The sequence below is a fragment of the Poromitra crassiceps genome (genome assembly GCF_964638095.1).
Source record: "Poromitra crassiceps genome assembly, chromosome: 4".
NCBI classification, from domain to species: Eukaryota; Metazoa; Chordata; class Actinopteri; order Beryciformes; family Melamphaidae; genus Poromitra; species Poromitra crassiceps.
This window is the reverse complement of record NC_139626.1, coordinates 66,859,233-66,866,480: the sequence shown is the minus strand read 5'-3', so window position 1 is coordinate 66,866,480 and position 7,248 is coordinate 66,859,233. Positions and strand designations below refer to the sequence as shown.

At 42.9% G+C, this 7,248-nt stretch overlaps 1 pseudogene across 1 annotated transcript; it reads right to left on the bottom strand.

The window, feature by feature from the left end:
- Nucleotides 1-2,543: 2,543 nt before the first annotated feature.
- LOC310775916 (general transcription factor II-I repeat domain-containing protein 2A pseudogene) lies at nt 2,544-3,872 on the bottom strand (annotated as a pseudogene). The gene has a single exon. The product of its transcript is annotated as a general transcription factor II-I repeat domain-containing protein 2A pseudogene (transcript).
- Nucleotides 3,873-7,248: the final 3,376 nt, after the last annotated feature.

The window sequence follows — 7,248 nt, the reverse complement described above, 5'->3', positions numbered from 1 at the left end:
TGAAAATTAGGAGAGAAGTGTGCGAAATGTCATAGTTATAACAGCCTCGCTGAGGTCCACCACTGGGTGCGTTTGTTTGTGTCCGCGGCGCATGCCGTTGTGAATTGCCCATGTTTAAAACAGTTTTGTTTTAAACTAAAGGCTATATGAAGCTCCACCTCACGTTAGTCGGCTGTGCAATGGAGTGGGGCGAAGAGCAACAAATTCCACCCAAACCTAGTCCGCAAAAAACTAAAATCGATAAAAATTCCACGTGATCGAATTCATTCCTCAACTATCAATTATCGATTATTGATGAACATCCCTACACTGTAGCTTGTAGATTGAATTACTATTGGTTTACTGGGATATTACACAAATTTTATAAATATTGTAGCCTGTACCAATTGATTTGATTACAGAATAGTAATTGAGAGAAATGGTGTGACCTTGTCAGATTTTTGTAGACGGGGACTTCCAGGGTGAATCCCAGGATCCAGGGGAATACAGCGAGACTACAGATCTCCCAGTCGACTGGGATGGCGAGCCACCACTGAGCATCTAGAAGAGCAATCCACACATTCACTGCAGTAGCATCAAGGACTACGCTGCTGTACGACTGGAGCGGTCGTTACACACACAGTCCAGCGGATGAACTTCATCGGGACGCGTACAGACACCCATCGACTTTTGGCCCCAAACAATTTTTTATTTTATTTTTTGGACTGAAGGGACAACATATTTTATTTGTGGGCGCACTTTATTATTTTTGGGGAATTATAAATTGTCAACTGTGAAAAGCTGAAGTACTGAATTCATGTTTACAAACAAAAGGCTTTAAATTCATCTAACTCTTACTAAGATAATCTTGCTAAAAGCCAAAACTCTGTGTTGTCTAATTTCATTGCTGTCATACATTTTTAAGGGCTCTGGTCATTTTGAAAATCTGGTACTTGTCCATGCTCATTTATATTAATATTCTATTATTATTATTATTCAGAATTACAGTACATATGCTACAGTCATCAAAGAGCATTAATTTACCGATTATCAACTCACTTTGTATCATTATAATGCTTGTTGATATAAGCAGATGGGCAATGTTTACCTTTGCTACATGTTTTCAAGACTGAGAGCTCCCAGTTCATCCTCTGGCAAAACGTTCAGCTGTGACGCTTTTCACATCACAACGCATCATAACGGAATTGCGGAAGCTCTGCTCCGAGGGCTGTTGATTCGGCTTCCAGGGCGCTGTTATTGTTAAAGAGCATTAATAGATGGTTATTTACGGTTAAGTAATGCTTATTCAGCACTCTTGTGCTTTTATGAAATGTTCCTTAAGTGATACATGTTTTCAGCTTTACAAGTGTCACAAAAAACATTAATAAATGGTTTATTACAGTTAAGTAATGCTTATTCAGCACTCTTACGCTTGTTGTTATTCAAGGGATGTTTTCAACTTTACAATAAGGGTCACACAGAGCATTAATAAATGGTTAATTACGGATAAGTAATGTTTTTCAGCACTTTAATAAGTTTATGAACTGTTAGTTAAGGCAGACATGTTTTCAACTTTACAATAAGGGTCACAAAGAGCATTAATAAATGGTTAATTACAGATAAGTAATGTTTATTCAGCACTTTAATGCATTAATGAAGTGTTAGTTAAGGCATACATGTTTTCAACTTTACAATAAGGGTCACAAAGAGCATTAATAAATGGTTAATTACAGATAAGTAATGTTTATTCAGCACTTTAATGCATTAATGAAGTGTTAGTTAAGGCATACATGTTTTCAACTTTACAATAAGGGTCACAAAGAGCATTAATAAATGGTTAATTACAGTTAAGTAATGTTTATTCAGCACATTAATGCATTAATGGAGTGCTAGTTAAGGCATACATGTTTTCAACTTTACAATAAGGGTCACAAAGAGCATTAATACATGGTTTATTACAGGTAAGTAATGCTTATTAGGCACACTCAAGCTTTTATTAAGTGTTACTTAAGGGATATATGTTTGCAACTTTACAATAAGGGTCGCAAACAGCATTAATATATGGTTAATTACAGTTAAGTAATGCTTATAGAACATGCATATAAATTAGGGCCACATGAAGAAACGGAACCAGCAAACCTCAAATTAACGTTAATTAAGGGTTAATGGATGCTTATTAAGCACTACTAGTCATGTTAATTACGGTGTGTTAATTAATGCTTATTAAGCATTAACCAACCCTTACTTAATGCACATTAGTTAATGTTAATTAAGGGTTAATTAAGGCTTACTAAGCTTTACTAACCCTGTTAATTCATGTTAATTCATGCTTATTAAGCATTAACTAAGCATTAATTAACCCTTAATTAATGTACCCTTATTGTAAAGCAGGGGTGGGGAACCTTTTTCATATCAAGGGCCATATAAATTTTATAAAGTCCTCCAAGGGCCATACTATTATGAACACGTGACCAGAGATGCAAAAAAAAGACAGAAATAAATGTCTATATAACCACTGTGTTACTGAGCCTCAAGATTGCTGTATTTCTACATGTCAGACTCACCTAATGCGATGGCTGGAACTGTTTCTCTTTGGCGAGGCGTCTGATGTCAGCTGGCAGTGATGATGATGCTACTCGAAGCTGGTTCTCCAAGTTTGGGTCAGTCAGTCTTGAGCGGTAGCGAGTCTTTGCAAGAGTCAGTTTTGAAAAGAACTGTTCACAGCGGTACGTTGTCCCAAACAGAGATGCAAACTTCAGGGCGTGTCTCCTCAGGATGGGAAAATCCTCAGCACGAACGTACAGTTTGTAGAAGTCCAGCAGAGACAGGTTGTTGTACTTAGCTTTGAGCTCGTTGTTGCTTTGCAGCTCAATTATTTCCATTTGGACGTTGTCTGGCACATCTGCTGGTTGCACATTAAACGGCGTAGCAAACATGTCCAGTTCTTTTTGTATATTTTTCACATCATGAAACCTCTCATCAAATGCCTGAATGAGTTGTGCACACTCACCAGCATATTCTGTTGTAACATCAGGCTTTTGTTCTTGCAGAGTGGGAAAGTGCACAGTGTTTCCCCTTTCCAGTTGTCCTTGCCACAGCCTTAACTTCGCTTCAAATGATTTCACATTTGAAAGCAGGGAGCTGATGAGCTGGTTGGGACCTTGCAGTTTGACGTTTAACTCTGACAGGTGCTGGGTGATGTCCACCATGAAGGCCAAATCACTGAGCCACTTGCCATCACTGAGCTCCAAGACAGGTTTCCCCTTCATCTCCATGAACTGTTTGACTTCTTCCCGCAGTGTATAAAACCGTGCAAGCATATTTGCACGACTCAGCCATCGCACTTCACAATGATAAACCAGATCACCGTACTCTGACTCGAGCTCGCTGAGTAGCTCCTTGAACTGGCGGCTGTTGAGCCCTCTGCTTTTGATGAAGTTTATGGTGGACACGACGGTTTTCATCACGTTGTTAAGCTTCAGGGATTGTGCACACAGATTCTCCTGATGTATGATACAGTGACATGCAACTAAATCACTTGGATCCAGATTCAGACGGCTCATTTCTTTTTTGACTAATGCAGTTAATCCTTTTTGCGCACCAACCATCGCGGGTGCGCCATCAGTAGCGATGCCGCTCAACTTCTCAAATGGCAGTTCAAAATTGTTCATGGCCACAACAACTTGACTGAACAAATCCTCACCTTTGGTCGTGCCGTGCATGGCTTGCAAAGACAGCAGCTCCTCCTTCGTCTCAAACTCGGCCGTAATCCCACGCACAAAAATGGCAAGCTGCGCTGTGTTTGTGATGTCTGTTGTCTCATCACAGGCCAGAGAAAAATACTCAAAGTCTCTTGCAGTGGCCTTCAGTGTTTTTTCAATGTCTTGTGCCATATCTGTAATCCTGTCTGAAACCGTTCTTCGAGACAAACTGACGCTTTGAAATAATTTCACTTTGTCGGGCGCGAGCAGCTCCGCCGCAGCGACGAGACACTCCTTCACAAACTCTCCTTCAGCATGAGGTTTCAGCTTCTTGGCTATTAATTCACTCACGACAAAACTTGCACGCGTAACATTCTCTCCGTCAGCCTGTGGTCTTGTGAAAGTTGCTTGCTGGGCACCCAAACTCCGACGAAGAGCGTTGATTTTATCCACACGCATTTGTCCTTTCAACTCGACGAGTTTAGCATGTTTCGAGCTGTAGTGGCGCTCAAGATTCGCCTTTTTCATCACTGCCAGCGCCTCGCCACAAACTAGGCACACTGGCTTGCCTTTCACTTCAACAAAGAAAAATTCGTTTGTCCATTTTTCCTGGAATGCGCGGCATTCTGCATCTACCTTCCTTTTCTTGACAGTCGCCATTTCATCACTTGTTAACACTGTGTGCTCGTCTAGTGTCAACCAGGTGTCAACACACAAAGTCACGTACCGGTCACATGCTGCGTTCACTGACCCTGACGTTGACTCGGACATTTACAACAGTCTGTTCTATTTCAGAAAACTAATGGCTGTCGGTCATTGTTTCGTTTCCCTGTTTTTTTTTTATTCCTACTAGTCTAAAATGTAACAATTTTATTGTGTTGCGGGCCGGTTCAAATGGCCTCGGGGGCCGTATACGGCCCGGAGGCCGGATGTTCCCCACCACTGTTGTAAAGTGTTACCCTAGGTTGAGACCAACATTTCAATCATGAGAGACCAGTGGGTGATTCTTTGGCGTAATGACTCCGTGGTAAGATGCCTCTCTTCTTGTGGTGAGAGAGGAGGGCATCTGCTCAGACTAGGATAGAGAATCCCCCAAAAGGAAGGACTCACTTTTAGAGACAACTCCGGGCTTCCGGGCTTTTAGCGACTTACGAAAACCACCGACCGGCTTGGCCTCAGCGATACAGCGGGCGCTGGATAGAACAAGCACTTGCTCGCCAAGCGGCTTACATCGATGCGCTCAGTATCTTCAGCGACTTACAAAAACCACCCCTAATTACTTCAGCGCATTAAGAAACCACCGACCGGCTTGGCCTCAGCGATACAGCGGCCGCTGGATGGAGCCGCACCGGTTTACTGCTGTGCGCTGTATTACCATTTTTGGACTCACCACAACCTAGACTGGCTCCAGTGACTTACGCGCATGCGGCACTGGAAGAGGAACGCCTGTTCGACCGGCTTACTGCAGAGCATTACTACTGCTGCACCTGGCTTACTTCGGAGCATTACTACTGCTGGCGCTATGACTTTAGCACCCCCCAAAACTGGATAGCCAGCCATCCGCCTTACTTCGGTGCACTGAATTCATGTCCTCGCATCGAGCGTCTTGCGATATAACTTCGGGGAGAGCGCGGGAAGGGGACACTTGTTCCACGTTCCACCGACTTACTTCGGGGCATTGCTACTGCTGCACTATGACTTTAGACTCGCCCCTGCGCAACGAGCGACTTACGGCGGCTTACTGCTGGTGCTATAATTTCGGGGAGACCACCACCAACGAAATGCGATAAAAGGGTGCTACTGCACGGGTTTGCATTTGCCATGCTGCTTAAGGAGGTTGCGTTTCTGGAACGTCCGCTTGAAGAGTTGGATGACCCAGGATCTCCCCCCAATTAAGAAGGGAGAGATCTTAACTTCGGGCCGATAATATGGCGGCCTGCTCCGGACGGATGAGACCAGGGACGCTGAGGAAGAGAGGGGCCGCGGGGCCCGTCCGAGGGCTGCTGAGGAACAGAGGGCAGTCCGAGGCCGATAATGCATAATGCGGCGGCGCCTGCTCCCACAGCCTGCTCCAGCCGTAGCCTACTCCGGGCATCCTGCTCCGGAAGTCCGCCGATAATGCATAATGCGGCGCCACCTGCTCCGGGCATCCTGTTCCGGAAGGCCCTCAAAACATTGTTGAAGATCTAAGCAAATGACAAACTGAACAAAGGCATACGACAAAGAGTAATTGTAACATTTCCTGCTAATAATAATGATGCCATTAAAGTTTGATTTCCTTATTTCCTTGGACTGCGATGCTTTTTAATCCCAGTTTAAGAGGCAAGCGCTATCAATGCCGGCTTGAACGATATTGATCTTCATTTTCGACTCAAGCAGCGACTGAGTTTGATCTCAGCTTAGCCAATGATGACTTGATCGCCGCCTAGACACTGACGGCTTTGAAATCAGCTGATCAGGCACAATACATTTGATTTTCAGCTTAGACGACATGGTGACTTGATTTCGGCATAACCAAAGACAATGGATTTTATTTCCGGTTTCGTCACCAGCCATGACTATGCATTCAGCTAATCAGAAACAGTGACTTGTTTTTGGCCTAGACAATGGCAATGGATTTGATTTCCAGTTCCGTCAACAGTGAGACTAAGCATTCAGCTTAACCCATTGATACCTGATGCAGCAAAGGGATACACACACAAATTAGGGATATACACGCAAATGCTGCATCAGGTATCAATGGGTTAAACAGAGACACTGAATTTAACTTCTAGCCCCCAATGTGTGGTAGTAGACCTACAGTATGTAACTATAAGACAGGCTATAGTAAAGATATGAGATGTGTGGTAGTAGGCCTACAGTATGTTAGTGTAAGACAGGCTATAGGAAATATATGAGATGTGTGGTAGTAGGCCTACAGTATGTTACTGTAAGACAGGCTATAGGAAATATATGAGATGTGTGGTTGTAGGCCTACAGTATGTTACTGTAAGACAGGCTATAGGAATATATGAGATGTGTAGTAGTAGGCCTACAGTATGTTACTGTAAGACAGGCTATAGGAAATATATGAGATGTGTAGTAGTAGGTCTACAGTATCTTACTGGAAGACAGGCTATAGGAAATATATGAGATGTGTAGTAGTAGGCCTACAGTATGTTACTGTAAGACAGGCTATAGGAAATATATGAGATGTGTGGTTGTAGGCCTACAGTATGTTACTGTAAGACAGGCTATAGGAAATATATGAGATGTGTAGTAGTAGGCCTACAGTATGTTACTGTAAGACAGGCTATATATGAGATGTGTAGTAGTAGGCCTACATTATGTTACTGTAAGACAGGCTATAGGAAATATATGAGATGTGTGGTAGTAGACCTACAGTATGTTACTGTAAGAAAGGCTATATGAAATATATGAGATGTGTGGTAGTAGAACTACAGTATGTTACTGTAAGACAGGCTATAGGAAATATATGAGATGTGTGGTAGTAGACCTACAGTATGTTACTGTAAGACAGGCTATAGGAAATATAGAGATGTGTGGTAGTAGACCTACAGTATGTTAC